This window comes from Rhynchophorus ferrugineus, unplaced genomic scaffold, assembly GCF_030347505.1.
Source record: "Rhynchophorus ferrugineus isolate W39M unplaced genomic scaffold, kcgeb_rfMv2 rfM4, whole genome shotgun sequence".
NCBI lineage: Eukaryota > Metazoa > Arthropoda > Insecta > Coleoptera > Curculionidae > Rhynchophorus > Rhynchophorus ferrugineus.
Window position 1 is genome coordinate 33,632,818 of NW_027472583.1, and position 20,887 is coordinate 33,653,704.

The 20,887-nt window shown below is 32.9% G+C and overlaps 1 protein-coding gene across 2 annotated transcripts in view; it reads left to right on the top strand.

Annotated features, from left to right (window-relative positions):
• Window positions 1–3,302: 3,302 nt before the first annotated feature.
• The window catches only part of sim (bHLH transcription factor single-minded), a 119,855-nt gene continuing 102,270 nt past the window's right edge, over window positions 3,303–20,887 (top strand). The window contains exon 1 of one of the 2 annotated variants that reach the window (XM_076404626.1): window positions 3,303–3,444. The gene's annotated coding sequence lies outside the window, so the exon portion shown is untranslated. The remainder of the gene's footprint in view (window positions 3,445–20,887) is intronic. The other variant, XM_076404627.1, reaches the window with a different exon arrangement.

Here is a 20,887-nt window from a genome sequence, read left to right on the forward strand (position 1 = left end):
ACTCAAGATCGACACCGTAACAATTTTGTGGCTGGATAAAGTCACATTTAGGTCCCCACTTCGACCGACGATGCGATTGACATTCCCAATTCCAGAAAGCAACTCAGAAAAGTTCGGGGATGGCAAATCTTCTGTCTCCTCTGGTCTGTTCTTCTAGCAAACTTTCCATCTCCTTCAAATGCTTATTTTACAAGATGTTCATCCGGTCCGTACTCCTCTATGTATCTCAACTATGTACTATCTATGTGTCTACCTCAAGTTAGTTACATTCAACCAGGTGAAATGGTTTTAAGTTTTCGAAAATAAGCTCTTCAGGAGAATCTTAAGCACTCCACGGTTTGGCAGAAATAATCAAATTTACAGAGAAACTGACAATCTCAGCTCAAGTTCTTCTGATAACGCTTTGTTCGCGAGTTGGTTGATATGTCACCGCGTCACCGCTAATCTCCCCTTTTTCCTACAACGACCTCATCCGTAGCTGCAGTCATAACTTTTACCGCCATACGACAGCACTCAGTCGTGTACTCGAGTAACTCGAGATCACGAATCAACAGTTAGTTTCACTAGCTGCTCTTTTGCTGGATGCTTGTGCCCAATAACGGCGGTCCGGTTGGCGGGTACCCTTTTTTTGGCCTAAAACCAGGAAGGGGAATGATGTTACGGATACCTGGTCAGGGGGACCCGCATGAATAAGCGAGTTGGACTGGTTATGTGGAGACTGCCTACGGGCTTCTTACTGTTAGTAAGCAGGGTGCCCGTAACCGGTAACACCATTAAGAGGCACAAGGGCCAGGCAAGGACTTGGCGTCGTTATGACACCACGCAGCTTGCGGTAGATGAGTTATTGCGGAATAGTGTCGGCTGTGATAGAATAAGGCCATGAAGAGACGAATGAGCTATTGGCTTAAAATATCGGCCAGCTCGGTATACATCTATTGTCCGAGAGACGAAGACTGGGGAAATATCTCGAGTAGGGCTCGGATATAAAATCTTGAACTTGGGTGAGGTCTGTGTCTCTATCAATTTAATTATTCCTGACGAACCAAGGGGCATTGATTATTCTCCTGAGAATTTTGTTTTGAAAGACTTGAAGACGTTCCACCTGGGTAAGTGAGACGTATTTTAGATAGACATTGGAGCCGCATAGAACGACTAATCGAAGCAGCATCTTGTACAGGAGAGATTTTATTGAGAGAGGAAGCCTAATAGCCCGGTTGATAAGCGGGAACAGCAAATTAACAATATCTTGACCTTTATGGAGGGACCTTTGAATTTGGGAATTCAATTGCGGTAGATCATAAACTTGCGATCGAAGACAAGACCGAGATAGGTGGCTTCTTCTGACCATGGCATTTTGGCGTTGTCGATTTTAAGACGCGGAATGCTCGGTGCATTCTTGTGGAAGAAGATGGCCTGGGTTTTCTGTGGGTTGACCTACAATCTCCAGAAATGTAACCAGTGGACCATCTCATCGAGTTGTTTTTGAAGTCTGCTGTGGATGTACTCCTGAAGAAGCAAACTAAGCAGTGTCGTCTGCGTAAAAAGCTGCCTCAACTTGTGGTCTCCTAGGGTTATATGAAAGAAAAATATTAAATTAAGCGAGTGCCAGGGGGAGCCTTGTAGAACTCCTGCGTCGATAGTTTTCCGGTTAGAGAATATATAGTTAATCTTTACTTGGAACGATCGTCCTGACAGAAATGATTTGATAAGAGCTGTTAGGTCATCAGGTAGACCTAATCGGATACATTTCGGCACTAAGCCTTCATGCCAAACCTTGTCAAATGCTTTGGTTAGGTTCAAGATGACCGCCCCAAATCTTTCACGTTGGTTAAAAGCACAGTTGATTTTTGCCTGCCGATGGGCCTGATGAACGGCTGAGCATTTGGCGCGGAACTCGAATTGCTCATCTGGAATAATATTGTTTGTCTTCGTAAAATCATTAAGAGCAAAAAGAATTGCTCTTTCAGCAGGCTTGGAAATTGAACTTAGTAGGCTGATAGGTCTGTAAGGCGAGTGCCTTATTACCAAATTTAATGCAGTAGCATTACTGACTTACAGGGGTCGGCCGTGAGGAGTAGTCTATTGGTAAGCCCAGAGGCAGCTCCACATAGCCCGGTCTAACTCTTCGCTTGCAGGGTAAGTCTCCGCGATCGGGTATGCGGCATGAAATCCACCGCCTGGTTTTAGGCCAGAATAAAAAAAAAGAAAACAAGAAGTAAATGTAAAAATTATTAGAGGCAAATATGCTCTCTAATGGAAGTAAAATACATTAACTGCATATACAATAGTTAATTAGGTGGATTGGGCGTAGGTGGTGTGGAAAAGAGTGTAACGTAAATATAATGAAACATAACCCCACCTATAAACTGTTATAAACTCGGGGCATGGATGTACTTTATGTTCGTGATTGTAATTGCAGTGGAAAACCCGACAAGAAATAACTATCCCAATCACGCTAGTAACTGGTGTAAAACCCAATGTTTTCAAGAATGGTTTCCAAATTGGTCACTGGTCAGTTGGTAGGCCTAATGCCGAGGACCGTGGTTCGGAGCAGAGGTTAAACTGTGTGTCCAGACCAGATAAACCCTCGTTGGTGAAAAGGAGACCTTAAAATATTTTAAAGAAAAGTATAAATTAAGTTCTTAGATAGTATAGGCGTTAGATGTACTATAATGTTAAAATAATTTAAATTTGCTAACATTATTTTTGTTTCATTATTTTTTACATTACAATTTTGTTATATAGTAAAGGCAAATTAAAAATGCAATTATGTGACGTCATAAACTTAGATGACATGAGTTAACTGTTTTATTCGATAGACTATCCTTTCGGACCCTCGTACATATCAGAAAGAATCGAAAATAGATGTGATAACATCAAAGGTAATAACCCATTTAAAACTAAAAGTTTACCATTCCGAACAGACGTCCCGTCCACACATTTACGGACGCGTTCCCTTATTTATGTTAATTTATGCGATCTCCACCGAAAAATCACACGTGCCCTAGATGTCTAACAAAAACGAATCGACCGAACACGAACAGCTGGCTCGCGATTTCCGTCCCCTCACGCACACACACAGACACACGCGAGTCCGCAGGCCCCGCCCTCGCCGGCGCGATAGCGCCCCACCCACCGATCACACATCGCGATTCCCCCCGAAACGGCGACGAAATCTCGCGATCCCCCTGAACGCCTAGTCTGTCCGTCGTCGCGTTCGAGTGGTTTGGCCCGGCTACCAATTTTTTTCCCGATAGTTATCGACAAAATAAATAATAGAATAAATGCCGACGATATCTTCTCGTTAAGGTAAACTCGACCAGTGAAGTGCTCCCATGGATATTTGAGTGAGTGACTACAATCGATCGGCGATTGTTTCAATAACAACAAACGCGATCTGTTGGTAGAGTTGGAACGCTTTCGGCTCCAAGTTGACGTTTGGTGGTAAGTTGATAATGTTGGTATCGACATCACGGATGATAAAATAGCGTCTTCATTCTTCTTTGTGTTAAATGGAACACAGAATTATATTGATCTCCAGAAGTGATTTTTGAGATTTTTTTGAGTAAATGCGATATCTTAACTAAAAGATCTTAGTAGCATTCAGCCAACGAAACATGTAACACAATTTCTTTTCCTGAATTTATTTCTGGTTATTGAAAATAACTATAACAATAGAATATCTTCAAAGAATAACAACAGAACCATAGAATAAATTCCTTGGAAATTCCGAAAATATTTCAATTTTGTTTTAATTATAACAAAAATAATTTTAATCAGTTAGAATTTTTTCTAGTTCCTTCTTATTTTAAAACACCACTGACCACTGAAACACTAATTTTAATTGGAATATTGTGAACAATATTGAGTACCAATATAACTTAGACTGTCTTGATTATTAAAAATTATGCCATATATTCTAAATGTTCAATTTTAATTTCAAAACGTCAGTAATGTTCGATGTCTCGACGTGTTTTTCTTATTAACACTATAAGATCTTTAGGATAAGATAGGGTTGCTTAAAACAGAAATATTAATCTATTGCAATTATATCTTTACTATTATGGATATTACGTTACGGATACTTAAGTTATAGATAATAGGCGTCATTGTCTTTGTAAAATGTTATCAAAGAAAATAAAGTGCGAATTTTGGAAACATTTTTCCTTTGTGAATAAGTATCATTCATGATACCTCAGCATAACCTACAAACTTAAATTATCTTATTAAAGAACATGGTGCAGAATGGATCCTCTGTAACTTTTTGAAGTTTTAATTCTTCCTTGTCTTGTATGTTAATGAAAATATGAATGATCTGAGTTTTTCATCTTATTACAAATAAGTCTCGGCAGTTCGAAAAAGATAAAAGATGGCAACAATAGTTACGTTAAAAATTAGAGTGCTGTCAACATAACTTTGAAATATGAGCAATTTTGCTTAAAATATTGATTAAAACATTAGATAGAGAACATAAACATTAGATATAGATGAGATTAAAACATTAATAATAATAATTAATAATTAAACATTTCTGTATTAGCGGCCTATGTTCTAAGGGAATATCGCGTTTATAAACATGTCGTTTGAGCCCTCTTACTCTACCCATTCTCATCCGATAGTGCTCTTGCTGATTACTACTTGTTTCGATGTCCAAAATAACGTCTGAGTAGGGCTTCACGTTCTACTAAAAGTTTCGTTGAAAAACTCAAAAGATGAAGCATTCTTTCCCCGTATTATTAGTATGTTTCCATTAAGATGATAAATAGAAGTTGCCAACGGTTATTTCACATTAAATAACCAATTTCTCATAAATATCCTTAAATAATAATTCTTAATAATAGCCTAATATCTTCTAAAACCCATAAAAGGATTGGGACCTTTTTAATCATCTCAAAAATATCCTTTCAAATTCGTTTACCTACCAGATCATATGCAATATGAGCATTTAACTTGACCATGTGTAATTATGTGTAATATAATTACATGAAAAAAATCACACTCTTTCACAAGGTATACATTTTATAAATTTTAAGCGGCGTTGTATATTAAGGATTTTTATTTGAATTGTTATGTGAATTGTATTGTAAATATTTCCTGCTGTTCCTTGAAGAATAATTAATTTAATCATTAAGTGAATTTAATTCCGAGAAACTTTATTTTGTAGACAGTGACAATCTTGCTCTTGCAACAACGCTTCTTTGTGAACTATTTTTTGTAGCTAAACAATGTTAAGCGATCAAATAACATTACGCTTTCGTTTTTCTCACAAAAACTGAATTTTGATCCCGTGAAGTGATCCTATGGATATTTGAGTGAGTGACAAGCGTGGATCGGTGATTGTTTCAATAATAACAAACGCCTGTGCTATCTGTTGGTAAAGTTGGAACATCACCAACTTAGTACATCACCAGTGATATAATAACGTCATCGTTATTCTTTGTGTAATGTAACAGAATTATGAAATATATTCATCTCAAAGTACTATTAATGAGAATTTATATTAGAGCAACTATATCCGACTAACTGTAAAAGATGTCTGCAGCTTATGAATTCAGTCAACGAAACATATAAAGCAATTTCCTTTGGAGTAATTGGGTTTATAGCTTTATCTTCTTTTTATTTGGATTAGGTAAGGTATCACATCCGTCAGCAGGGTGAAGTTGGAAAGTACTTGTTAAACACCCAGCAAATCATTTCATCTTCTCGCTATCTTTTTTGCCCACTCTCCATTTTCTCATTTTTTACGAATTGTCTAATTTTGGTACATTAGTCGGCTTTACTCGTATTTTTCAACTACCTTCCAAAGAGAATAATCAGTCTCTTGATCACCTGTTAAAATCTTTTGAAATTCTAAAAATATTTTGTTTTTCATTTAAATTATAATAATAAGATAAATAATAATTAATCTAATTATAATTAAATCTAGTAACGTTCTTTTAACATAATGGTTACATTCGTAATTTATTAACACAGTAAGATCTTCTGTAGGATAAGACAAGGTTGCTTAAAACAAAAATATTATTAATTTAACTATTGTGAATTAATTTATTGCAACCATATATTTACGATTATGACAATAAAATATGTTTTTTCCGAAATATTAATTTAATTTCCAATAGTTAATAGGTCATAGTTAATAGACGTCAATAATTATTCTTGTCAAATTTCTACATTCTTAGTTGTATTAAAGACTTTAGAGCGTAAATATTCTACAAATTCTTCCCTTCTTATTCGAATAAATAGCCTTAATCATCTGTACACATTATAAAACTTAAATTTCCTTATTTCAGTATATGTTTTTTTTTGAAGTTTTAGTTCTTCCTTGGTTTGGAATGAAAATATATATAATCTTAATTTTTCATTTTATTACAAGTACGTCCCAACCATTCGAAAAAGATAACAACAATAGTAATGTTAAAAACTGGACACATATTTTAAGGGAATATCGAGTTTAAAAACTTAAAATCATTACAGGCCTGATTCCTATTTGTTTGTTTGTTTGTACAAAAATTTGGCTGACAGGCTCAAAAGATTAAGAATTCTCTCCCCGTAATATTAGTATGCTTCCAGAAAAATGAGAAATGGAAGTTGCCAATGATTATTTCACATTAAATAACCAATTTCTTATAAATAACCCAATATCTTCTAAACGCCATATGCCTCTTTAATCTTTCCAAAAATATCCTTTAAACTTTGTTTTGCTACTAATCGCATATGATCATTCAACTTGACCTTGTGTAATATTATAATTACATGAAACTCTTTCGCAAGGTACATCTGTTGACTCTACGCGGCGGGATATATTAATGATTTAAATTGTTATATGAATTGTATTGTAAATATTTCTTATTCTTCTAAATGATTCCCTTGAATAATAATCTATTTAATTATTGAATTAGTTTAATACCGAGAAACATTTTGTAGGCAATAGCAATGTTGATTTTGCAATAACACCTTTTTGAGAACTCTTTTTAGTGGGTAACTGGCTTCAAATGTTCAAATAAAATTATACTTTTGTTTTTATATAAAAATGTATTTTTACATATATTATTATAATTAAAAGTAAAACAGATAGTAATGCGATTTATATAATATATAGCTTTAAATGCACTTAGCTATCTTTGTTGAAATTATATTAAACTAAAACAACTTGGTTCATGAATTCATCGCTAATGTATTTTATCTCTATTATATATGAGAATGAAATCCTATACTCATATTTTCAATAAATTTGAAACATATATAAGTATATAATAACATTTACAAGTTAATAAAACTATAAAATTGGCTCCTATTTAATTTTATATATAAATATGCTTTTATTTACTTTATAACAGTTTAGTTGCTTTTTGGTTTGACATAAATATTTATCCAAAATTACTTGTTTTTAACAGTTCATTTTCTTAAAAATTGTGTTAGGTGTGCTTGCATGGATTTTTATTAGCGATCTCTAATATATAACAATGTTAAATAACCAACCAAATTCGATGACATTTTTCTACACTATTATCTTCTAAATGAAAACTGTTATGATATAATTATAACTGTTACCAGTTTTTCATTTAGAATGATCGAGTTGTTATACAGATATTATATAGTGTACGGATGCTGATCATGGAACTATATTGTTCAATTTAATGAAATCTGTTGCCTAGGCTTATTTAGAAACTTATGGTGATGTTCCATTATATTTCATTAGTTGACTAACGAAGACTAACGTGTAGCCAATGAATTACAAAGGACAAAACACAGCTCAAACTCTCAGACAGGCCACAGTTGATGAATGAACTGTTTCCAGACATGTGATGGGAAAGTTTCAGAAATAAGAAAATGGTTACTATACTAATTAACTAAAAATGTTATATCGAACCGTCTGAACAAAGCGTAAACATTGCTTGCCAGACAAGAAGAAGTGTTCTCTGTGACGTATTTTGACTGATAAAGAAAATATCTACATCTACTACAACAATACTAAGCGCAAAAATACATTAGTTTGTCCACGAAATCCATTTACATCGATACCGCAATTATACTGATCACATATTCATGATACACAGGAATATGTGATGACAAGGTTTTGCAATGCATATGGTGGGATAAACAAGGTGTACTGTACTACAAGCTGTTAAAATAGTCTTCGAATGGATTTAATTGAACAATATGTCCATTTTAATATAACATATTGTTTAGTATCATTTAGTTTAAAGTTTTGTCAGTTAAATAAGATATGATATATATCCGTTTTACTACAAAATAATATACAAAATATTGCACAAAAGATGTATTAGTGAAATAAATCCTTCAAATCCAATGATGGAATAATTTTATACAATTGATTTCACATCATTAATTTCATATCAATACTTAACAAAAAGCGCATTTGTGTGATTTAGGCCAGTAAATAGAATTGGTCTATATTATTTGAAACGGATGTTTAAAAGAGTACTATCTAATAGAAATTTTGGTTAAAACTAAGATGGAGACAAAAGAACTCTGTGTACACTATTTATAAACAGAAAGAATCTAACCAAAACGTGTTAATTCTTCTAAAGAAGCGAAGTTTCCGAATAATATATTATTCGTTTTAATATTCACCTCTAAAAAACTGAATTTAATATTTTGTATGTTTTGATACACTGCTAGTGAAATATACTTAAATATAGTATAATTTGAACAAAAAAAGAAAAAATTATCTAATGATAATAATAAATAAAATAATCTAGAAATAGTTAAAAAACAAACAAAACAAATTACAAACTTACATGAATCAATTGCAAGAACCGATGAATATCGAAAAATTAATTTTTTAAAAAATAAATTATGTTTGAAAAAATAAATTATTAAAAAAAAGTTGAACGATGAGAGCAAAATAATGGATAAAGTTAGGTGAAGCAGATCAATCACTACTAAAGTGATATATTTATTGCGTCAAGGTAATGCGCTTAGTTTGCCAAAAGTAGTGATCTTTGATGATCTAAAAAACAGTTTCAAGTCGGAAATCACACTGTTCAACATGTTAAAAATTATAAAAGAAAAGTGATGTATATTCTAGAGCATTATCTACAGAATGATTAACTCCTGGAAGTATTGAGATAATTTGATATCGTTCAAAATGAGTAATCGTCCAGAGAAAGTAAATTGAAATGAAAGATGGAAAAGGGTTGTATATTTAAATTGAGAATATACATCAAATGATATCAAGCGCCCATAAGTTGAAATTATTTTATACTGACGTAGTAGTTTTAATTGCACTAATAAAATCTTAAATTTTTATTTTGCCGTTATAATTTTTATTGTTTGTGTAATTGTAACTGTAATTTTATCAAAATATCCGGGAAATAATGTACAATATTTATTTTGAATACTAAATTCAGTTATTCAATATACTGATGTAATAGACTAGCGTTGCCAGATCCATTCAAGCGCTGGCCAAATTATAGTGGTATCGAATCAAAATGGTTGAAATTCATTAAATAATACTGAAGCGCTAAACTAATTCTAACTCTATATAAATATTTATATATACAGAATACAAAAAAAAAATTAATTTACAACCTATTTTTTAAAACATTATGAACAGATAATTCAAGTTAACTAGAACTGCTAAATATAAATGATGAAATATGAAGGTATCTATGTATATCTGATGTATAATAGTTATGGCGAAATAGTGGCAAGAGAGGCAGTGATGACACGCTATTTATATAGTAATTTGTACGGTTTTAATGATAAATTGTAAGCCTAATCGAAAAGAGACACTTATGAATACTCGGTTAACTATGGTCTGTTTAAACATTTTATTTTGACCCAAATTTCATAGATTTGTTATTTAAGAAATAAATTAGCAGAGATCCAGAGCCAGAACAATAAAAAATGCCTTTAGAACATTTAGTTTAATTATTAATATATTAATAAATTTGTAAATAATTTGTAACAAATACATTATTAATAAATATTATTTGATAAATGTAATGATGGCAAACATATACAAAATCTAGGTATTACTGCTTCCGGAAACGTTATAATTTTATTGTAACCTAATTAAATATAATAATACTGAAATATTTGTTCCTATAGTCTATTCAAAGTTTTTTTAGTAATGCGTCATGGATATTTGTGACAGCGAAACATTGTAATGTTGCCGCATCAACTCTGAGTTTTAGTTCAGTTTGGCTTTGACATACAAGAAAATTCTAATCTAAGTAAAATAATTGAACAAAAATTTTATCAAATATAATTTATTTTAACATTATAGTACATCCAATACATCCAATATCGAAGGACTTTGTAGGTTAGATTTGTTTTGTTTACATTGAACTCTTTTCCACATCATCAATGAGGTAGAGTTTCTAGGCGAGTTTTTTTATGTAGTGGTATCCCCCTGGAGGCCTTATTTACCTTATTTACCTATACTCTTATGACATTGATAGTTTTATATTTTGTTTATTTGATCCAGATCTACTTTTGTTAGCAATCTTTAATTATCTCAAAGTATCACTATACACTGTTTTTACATCTTAGCAAAATGTTGTCTAATTTTTCTTCTCTGATTCTCTGAATTTCACATTCTTCGACTTTTACTCTCAACAAATTCTAGCTACATCTTACCTATAGAATAAAATTTAAATCATTACTATAATATATTATGTTATGTTATTAATATATTATATTACCAGTTACTACAATTTTTGCTACTATTCTTGATGGACAAACCTCACTAATGACTTTACTTCTTCAACACAACAAGAATCATTTTCTTCTATGTTCTTATTATAATTCAATTTTCGCATATGTTGATACCTATTCGATGTCGTTGAAAATGATGTGTTATAAATTTGGCAGCTAACATTCCCACTATAAAAAAGTTGATGCTGTTTGAATTTATAACTTACTTTACTTTGACTTTTTATAACTTAAAAATTTAACCTCACAATCCCCACTTACCTTTGTTCTTCCATATGTTAAATCTCCAAAAATAACACAACAGTTTATTTATTATTACTATAGAATTATTAACGTACCACAAAATCTAAATATTCTGAATTTTTTGTGGTTTTGACTTCATCGACTTTACCGATAGACTCGAAAATAATGTACCGCCATTAGAGAAGGAAGGCAATATAGTTTATTCTTTTCTATGGTTTTCTATACAGGATACCGGTACTGTTTGGTTACCGGCGTAACTGGAGTGGCTTTCCTTGTCGGATATTAAACTATTGTTTTTGGACAATTACAAACATACAACTATATCCCCTCGGTATTCGAACACACGACTATAGCAGGAGCAGGAGGGCCGTATCCTATCGTTTTGACCTACGGGGTTACCTAAAAATACCTGTGGTAAATAAAAATACATAAATATTCGAACAGATGTTGACATATTCAGGTGTCTGAATAAGCTATTGCCATCTTGGCAGTCATTCTTTCAGCCTTTTTTTATTACAATTCTTGTTCGGCTTATATTCTGCAAAATTAATAAATTATTAGCCAAAAAGCAAGGTTTTTAAAGTTGATTATATTATTTTGTATTATTCTTTCCTCATCGATCATTACATCAAGATTGACTTTATTCAGCAATGTTATAAAAAGTAACAAGCAAATTATTATAGATTCACCATGCTTGACCTATAACGTCGTTACCGTTTTTATGTTAGACGATGAAGAACCTAATTAATTATTTAGCTGGAATAATACTAGATAAATACACCATTTAGTTTTATTAATTTATTTTTAACCTTTGTATAACTTTATTGTTAAATCTGTTGATATATCAAAATGATATATCCCCTGTGAAATTAGCAAGCCATTGGAAATACTTAATTCCTTTCATATATTGACAACGAAATTGTAGGTTCTTCAAAATAAGATATTGATAATCATTCTGAATATTTTTTTTTTATTATTAACCTCTTTCATTAGATATTCTTAGTCCTATTTTAATCTACAAATTAATTTATTGCTATTTTGTTGTACTTGTCGTTGAAAATACAAGCATTGCATTAAAAAAAATTAAATTAAACTATTTAAGTTAAAGTTAATGTATGTATTGTATTGCTTCCACGTTGCTATGACTTAATAAGGCACAATATTGGATAAGTTCGTAAGTCCATAAGTCCATTTGATTTCGAGATCATCGTGCAGCTCTTCGTTAATTACGCAAGCATTGGTAATTCATCCCAGAACATTGTTTTAGTAGCAGTAGATTATTAGTTGATTTAATATTTTAGTGCAATATAACACTACAGCACTACAATTTTATTGCATCCCATAGGTTCAAATTGGTTTTATGATTGATTGATCTTTGATTTTTGATCAAGTTGAGGATATATTTCGACTAACCGGTAAAATTGTTTGATTTTTTTTATTAATACATTAGATATGCTTAGTCTTATTTTAATCTACAAATTCATTTATTTTTTCTCTTTATTTGATTTGTTCTGTTTTTAAAGCATAACGTTTCTACTTTTACCTATCATTAAGATGGACGCCGACATACTTAAGTGATTCTAATTGAGGAATAGGATATCGTTTGAGTCATATGATTAGATTATTTGTAATTTTAACGCAACGCAAAATTAACATGGACAGAAAACAGCTATTAAGCTGTATTTTCCAATTTCTAGTCCATGTGTAGACTTTGTTTACTGCTACTTATACTTTTTCTACTGATTTAGGCAGATATGACCAATGTAGAGATACAGAAATGGTCTCAAGACACTACCCTGAGTAATTCCCGCCGAAATAGGGCTAAGTGTTAGGAATGCTCTTTCATGCGAGACACTACATTTTCTTTCGTAATGATATGACTCTTGTAGATTAGTCTAAAATGCCATAACCGGTTAAAAGTTTGTGAAACGTCAAGGAATATTGCAGGTTCGTATTTCTTTCATTCCTGAGCATGATTCACTGTCAACCAGATATTAAATATGTATAATATGACAATTACTACTCGTGGCAGCTCTTTCACTAATACCGGTGATATATCACCAATTACAAGGATCTTTTTAGGATTAAGGGTGTTATCAATTTCCGTGACAACTTCTGTTGCAGAAAACAGATTTACTGTCACATCGGGCTTGTAAATAGAAGTTATATCCAATAGGTTATATATTATTCGATCGGAATATGTTCATTAATAGTGAATGTTCTTAACGAATTTTTAAATTATAAAAAAATATTAATCAGTATTATGCGTGTACAATATATTCATTTCAAAATCCACCCTCTAACAAATGTCAAAGTCCTAAATATCATATGTTTGAGTATTTAAATAACATGTACAAAAATGTTAATATATTTCACAGAAGTCAATCAAGTGATATAAATATATAAAGCTATTATGTCGGCTGCATGAGAATAAATGGAGCCCAACATGAACAATTCTAGTTTATGTCTTCAAAAAGAAGATAGAATAGGGTCATATTACCATATATAATTCGAACAAAAAATAAAACTTTTTTCATACAAATTTCATCTTCTGACTGTCGAAATGCCGTCCGCTTTCGCTGGATTGCCACTCACGGCCTTTCCCTGTTCAGCGTTCCCGTTGTTTTTTCGAGTGCTCCTTTTATTTGCATCATTATCTTTCGCTCGGTCGTCAAAAATGAACTGAGCATCCCCTACATCTGAAATAATGACTTTATCTTGTCGTCAATTATTTCTATTGTCTCGAAACCACCGAGTCTTCCAAGTTCTTTGTTCAAGTCTAATAATTATTCAAGCTGAATTGTTTAAATAATTTACTTCTTTATAAAACCTCATTTTTAGCAGCTATGGTTTATTAGAAGTTGGACTTAGAGCTTAACTGACACTGATATTTCTGGTGCTAATTAGAAAATGATCAATATAGAGAATATTCAAGAAGAAATCTTCAGAATGTCTTATAGTCTTATTCAGATTAGTTATTGGTGCGATTGAGATGGTTATTGCTTCTCATCTTTTCTCTTTTTAATCGACTTCGAAAAGGGAGAAGGTTCCATGTTCGGCTGTATACATTTTTTTAATGTATGTTCGCCGATTCCTCCGTCAATTGTGGGCCGATTTTTAAAATTCTTTTTTTATAGAAAAGGGTACACTTCTGAGGTGATCTAATTGGAATCAAATCAGGATCTGTTGGTGGGAAGGGGAGAAATCGAGGGAAATGCTCAAGTTTCAAAAGGACTTACAAAGTTTTTGTCTAAACCATCTAAAACAATCAGATATTTTTGTATAATATTATTGTTGAGCTGATGTGACGGAAAATCGGAAGTCTTTCAGCGCAAGAGCCATTCAGTTTGTTTTTTAAGCATTAAGTATATCATATAAGATCTTGTAGATATATTGTAGAAAACTGCTCCTATGGTGTAAATGTTAAAGGAGTAATGAAAATACAACTTTTAGTGTTTCATGATTGGTATCTAGGTCTCTGAATAACTCAATAATTCTAAGGGGAAAACTGTTATATTATGTAAAGAAATGTTAAACTGGTTGAAATTAGCAATTAGGTTTAATAAGTTAAGTTAGGTTGTTTAGTAGTTGTTAATTACAAAATGATATGAATATTTATTACGAAATAATATGAGTGTACATGCAATATAGCACATTTTGGTAACACTGCGCCCGTGTAAATAATAAGACGCGTATATATTACCCAGTTTACAAGCAAAGTCTTGTAGTCTATATTTCAATGTATTATATGCTTTGTTCTGTAACGGTGAAATATGTGATCTTCACCTTGTTTCATGAGAAACAGTATCCACGTCACAAAACATGGAAAAACATCATCGTCGAAGAGGAATAGTAGGTGAAATTTAAAGTTGACTCATAGAGACCGATGGATATTAAGAAGACAATTTGATTTACTAGGAAAAATAAAACCACTCCGGCAAAATGACAGCAGAACTCAACAAAGCAGGGAGGTTCACAAAGTTAACATTCATGAAAGAGCTGCTGTTGCGAAAACCTTTATAACGGAAGCGTGAACATTTGATGACTGGAAGAATAGAATAGTAGGATCCGCTGAATCATCGTTTACATTGTTTCGTACAAAGAGTCGGATTTATGTATGGAGAACGCCAAAAGAATACTACAATCCGGACTTCTTACTTCCTACAGTCAAGCTCGAGGAAGGTTCCGATATGATTATGGAGATATCGCGGTATTTAGCTGGTTCTCTCATTCGCATCATTGACCGAATTGCTGCGAATTAATATATGGATACCCTCAATTCTCAATCAATATTTCAAGATGATAATGGAATAATATTTCAATAAGAATGGTATAATATTATGTTGGAAACCATTCAGAATCTATAGCTTGAAGATTTGCAGAATATTCCAAGAAAAATTGTGATTAATAAATAAATATTATGTTTTTATATTATTTTGTGTATCCCCTGTATTTCTATCTTAAATATAGTTTTAAGCTGAAAGAAAAAACTGCAAAAATGTCATACATTTAATAAATAAATAGGCGCGACAATTTTGAAAAAAAACAAGGAGGCATAATCTTACCTAATAAATGTACTAACTGGGACACGTTTAGACTTATAATGCAGGGCAAATCAGTTTAAACTTAAGACTCAAAAGTATATCTTCAAATGCAAACCCGAAGCATAATTGAACAAATTCCTTGATTAATTAATTACCCCCTTGAAATTAAGTAATTGGTAAAAGAAAGACGAAAACTAGAAAAGAATGGCACAGAACCAGAAATGCTGTAAACAAAACAACATTTAATAGAATTAGTAATCAAACAAACCAATAGATTAAAGAATATAAACAGATTTGCTTCGAAAAATATGTAAGTTAATTAAGCCCGGAAGTAGACAAAGAGTATTCGTTATGAAAATCAACTCGGATGACAATCAATAATCAAATGTTTTGGAATGTTTTAAGGCTGCTCGAATAATTATGCTTAAAAAACCTAACAAACCGGCAGAACAAGCAAAATACAGGCCTCTTTCGGTGTTATCTGCGATATCAAATTTATTTGAAGAACTGATGTTAAAACGTATGAAACCATTTATAGAAATACCAAATTTCAAGTGTGGATGTTGAAATCACCACTGGACAATCCACCAAATGCACAGAGTAACAGCAGTTGTTGAAAACTCATTCGAAGAAACCAATTACTGCCCTGCAATAGTCCTGGACGTCTCAAAAGCTTTTGACCGGGTATGGCATTTGGGATTAATATACAAAATGGGCAAATTACTACCTCGGATTTACTGTCTACGACTGGAATGTTATCTTTTCGAAAGAAACTTTAGAGTCTCACATGAAGGAGCATTTTCAATACTTAAACGTATTTCGGCTGGAGTTCTACAGGATAGTGTGTTGGGACCACTACTATATCTATTCTACACTTTTAATATCTCAACAACAAAAGAAACAGTACTTGGAACATTTGCCGACGACACAATTATAATGGCGAAAGTGTATCTCTGCCTAAGGCTGTAGAAAAAGTACAAGTAGTGGTCAACAAGGTCTATAAATGGACTAGAGACCGGAAAATACAGCTTAATAGCTCCAAATCTGCGCATATTAATTTTGCATTGTGGGGAACTGACAAAATCCTAATTATATCATTTGACGGATGTCCGATTTATGAAGCAGAATCGTCTGAAAACCTCAGAATATATCTCGATGTTAGGTTAAATTGGAAACACCATGTAAGACAAAAAGCAGAGCAGATTAGACTCAACGTCAAGCAAATGTACCTGTTAGTCATATGATACTCTCAATTTAACCAAAGAATCCAAAGAGTTTCGTTTATCAGTCAATCATAAAGCCAATTTGGACCTATAGGGTGCAGATATAGGCTTGCACTAAAACATCAAACCAACTAGTAATCCATCGCACCCAAAAAAAAGTGCTACGATTAATTAGCAATGCTTATCGCTACGTAACCAACGAAGAGCTGAACGATGACCTCTAAATCAAATAGGTACACGAAATGATCCAAGATTTCACGTAAAAACATTAAATAGTGTTGTTAAATCACAGCAACACAGCTATTCGACAACACGCAGGAAATAAGAAGCGTGAAGCGAACAAAACCATACGAACTTGTTTAGTCTATAAAGTGTATTCTTAATTTTAGCTTAAGTAGGGGACTTAAGGGGAATCCTGTTACGGATACCTGGTCGGGAGGAAACGCAGGAATAAGCGAGTTGGACTGGTTATGTGGAGATTGCCTCTGGGCTACCCATAAACCCCACCCTATCAGCTGATCCAATAACCCTAACTGATACTTTTTACTGTTAGTAAGGAGGGTACCCGTAACCGGTAACACCGTTAACAGGCACAAGGGCCAGGCAAGGACGTGGCGTCGTTATCACACCACGCAGCTTGCTGTACATGAGTTAATCGCTCGCCGGAGAAGGTCGAAACAATTTGAAGTTAGAGCACGACGGTACGAAGTGTCGGTTGTGATAGAATAAGCCACGAAGAGCCTAATGAGTTATTGGCCTGAAATATCGGTCAGCTCGGTAATACATTTATTGTCGGAGAGACAAAATATAAAATTGTGAACTTGGGGGACGTCTGTTTCTCATGATGAATTTGATTGTTCCTGACGAACCAGGAGGCATTAATTATTCTCCTGAGAATTTTGTTTTGAAAGACTTGAAGACGTTCCACCTGACTAGGCGAGACGTATTTTAGATAGACACTGGAGCCGTATAGAACGAATGATCGAACCAGCATCTTATACAGGAGAGATTTTATAGAGAGAGGAAGCCTGCTGGTCCGGTTGATAAGCAGGAACAGCAAATTAACAATATCTTGACCTTTATGGAGGGACCTTTGAATGTAGGAATTCCACCTAAATTTGCGATCGAAGACAAGACCGAGATAGGTAACTTCTTCTGACCATGGGATTTCGGCGTTCTCGATTTTAAGACGCGAAATGCTCGGTGCAAAATGCTTCTTGTGGAAGAAGATGGCCTGGGTTTTCTATGGGTTGACCTGCAACCTCCAGAAATGTAACCACTGGACCGTCTCATCGAGTTGTTTTTGGAGTCTGCTTCGGATGTGCGGTGCTACTATTGAAGAAGCAAAGTAAGCAGTGTCGTCTACGTAAAAAGCTGCCTCATCTTTTGGTCTCCTGGGGATATCTGAAAGAAAAATATTAAATAGAGCGGGTGCCAGGGGGAGCCTGCACCTTGGTTGTATATTATTGCCTGCAAGTACAACAGAACAGTAGTAATATATTAATTTGTAAATTAAAATTGTATTATGCATATCTAATGTAAGATGTAATTAATAAAAAATTAATAATAAATATTGTTTTAAGAATTTCAACCTTTGTATTTACTAAAAGACGAATTATGTTTCAAAGAAAAGGAAAAATGTAATATTCTCAGTTCATATCGCATATTTAAATGTGAACTATGCAAAGAATAGTATTAATAAAACAAAACTTGTTTTGATGTTTTTATTTTCTAAAGCCATCTGATTCCGCCAACGGAACATTTAAAATATTCAAGTCGACAGTCGTTTTCTGTCGGTATATTTGGTCTCATGACGGCCATAAAAATATTTTAGTTCTTTATTGTTTTCCAGTACCGATTTTTTATGCATCATCGATGCCTGTGTCTAACGTTGAACCGCACGAAAATGTGAACGTCGCTCGATGGGTCCCTCACAACATAATTAAAGCACTCCAGGGGTTCTTTGTGTCCCTTTCAACGAGCGTTAATGATGCCGACGGCCCACGACAACGTTCTGACCCATAGCTCTTTGTATTCCTGATGTTTTTTTAATCCGCCCTCACCCAATTATGTAGAACAATGGTTTTTCGCAATAAATATAATTTGATTATTTGGATCAATTACACTATGTGCCAATTTTTTTTATTCTATAATATTAAATAAAACGTTTCTGCTGAACACAAAAATTTAAACGGATTTTTTGTAACACGTACGATTTTAAATGAAGGTACTATAAATAAATAAAGAGAGTAGCAATTTTAAATCATATTTATTTATTTATATTATTATTTTTTATAGAAAATATACAAAATATATATTTACAAATAGAAAATGAATCAAAATAGCTAATTTTAGTGGTTACTAGAATAAATGAGTCATATATTCCCAAAGAAAATGACGAAATATTAACTTTTAATCTTGTGAAGAGTAGAATTATCTGTTTTCATTACAAACCAGCAGTAGTAACATTCTATCAAACCATTTCCTTGATAACGCTCTTCAATTTGTTTTATATTCTGTTGAAGATGTTCCCCTTGTTTGTCACTCATCATTCTAAGATTAGAGGGAAAAAAGACTATGTGCACCCCATCATCTCTTAATTTAGCATCAGTTGATTTAGAGAAAATAGCTTTCAAAGACAAAACTCCTTTACCATTTTTATCCATGGCCTTGATAAAAGTTTTCATTAAACGAAATTGTTTATGTAATATTGGAAGAATCACATTTTCTTGTGGAATGTGAGTGGTGTTCATATTTAACGTTTGGTTTACCACAAACAAAGTTAGTTCTTTTTGGTCAATCTTTAACTTCATAGTGGTTTTTGTTATCTCTACTGTTCCACAAACAGAAAAGGAAACAATATTTCATGAAACCTCTCTGTAATCCAAGCAAGTGTTATTGAGTCATATATATATATATATATATATATATATATATATAATTGACTCGGTACAAATTCAAATATTTTCAACGCAAAAAAAAAATGTTTTGTTTATACTTCGACGAAATGATACATACCGAAAATTGAATCCTGTTGGCGAGCCTTCAACATGAAGTTGGATTCAAATGTACCTGATGCGATTTAATACACAGTAACGTCATCCTTGTAAATCCTTTAAAATTAATTTATAGGTCTGATTATATGATTTGTATGATGGAAAAATATAAAATAGATGCAGGGAAAATAGTAACACAATAATTTTTTTCTTTCTCCATACAAAGTGTCACTGTAAATCAATAGTTTCATTACTACAAAGAATCGACATTTTTATAGACTGTCAAATATTTATGGGTGCGTTCGGAAATATTATTTTGTGACTAAAAATGTTGAATGCTGATAAAAACTACCATAGCCACTATTGTGAAATCGCGATTAGAATTTATAATGTATCAAACGAATATAATTTCTCGACACTGGCCGTTAAATACATTACCACGACTAATATTTCATACAAATCTAGATATTTTTAATAGGTAAATTGATTCAATAACGTGAACACCAATTAAAAAATAATTACATATGTGTCAAATATGTGCTAACGGTAATTTCGATTCGTATTCTAATTACGTTTGAGTAAACATTTACCAATTATATAGTTGAGATATATAGAGAATGTTTATAGTAAAGAGTACTTTGTAAATCTATTTCACGTTTGTTATTATTTAGTTTCAAATTAACGTGAGAGACATTTCTTTTATTTTAGTATTATTTTTATTTATATACACTTTACCAACGAGGGTTTATTTGGAGTGGACCTACTGTTTAAAGTGGGCTCCGAACTACGGTCCTCGGCATTAAGCCTACCGACTGACGAGTGACTAACTTAGAAATAATCTCAGAAGACATCCGGTCTTACCCAGCCTGGTTTCTTGCCTGACTGGGATCATTTTCCTTGTCGGATTTTGTACTCTTGCCTAGGAAAATCACAAATATTAAAGAATCACAAATAGAAATTTAGGACAATGCCCCAGCAGGATTCGAACCCGCGGCTATCGCAACAGTAGGAGGGCCGTCCTGTCGCCTTTACTACTGCTCCAACCAAGCCAACTTTGTTAATTATATATTATTATTAACGATGCCAAGATGGCATGACTTGGGTTGTCGGATCCAATGAAATATGCGACAAGCTAGCTCACGGGCTGACCGCAGTAATCAGCAGCGAAAGACAGAAAATTATAATAGTCCTTTTGGTG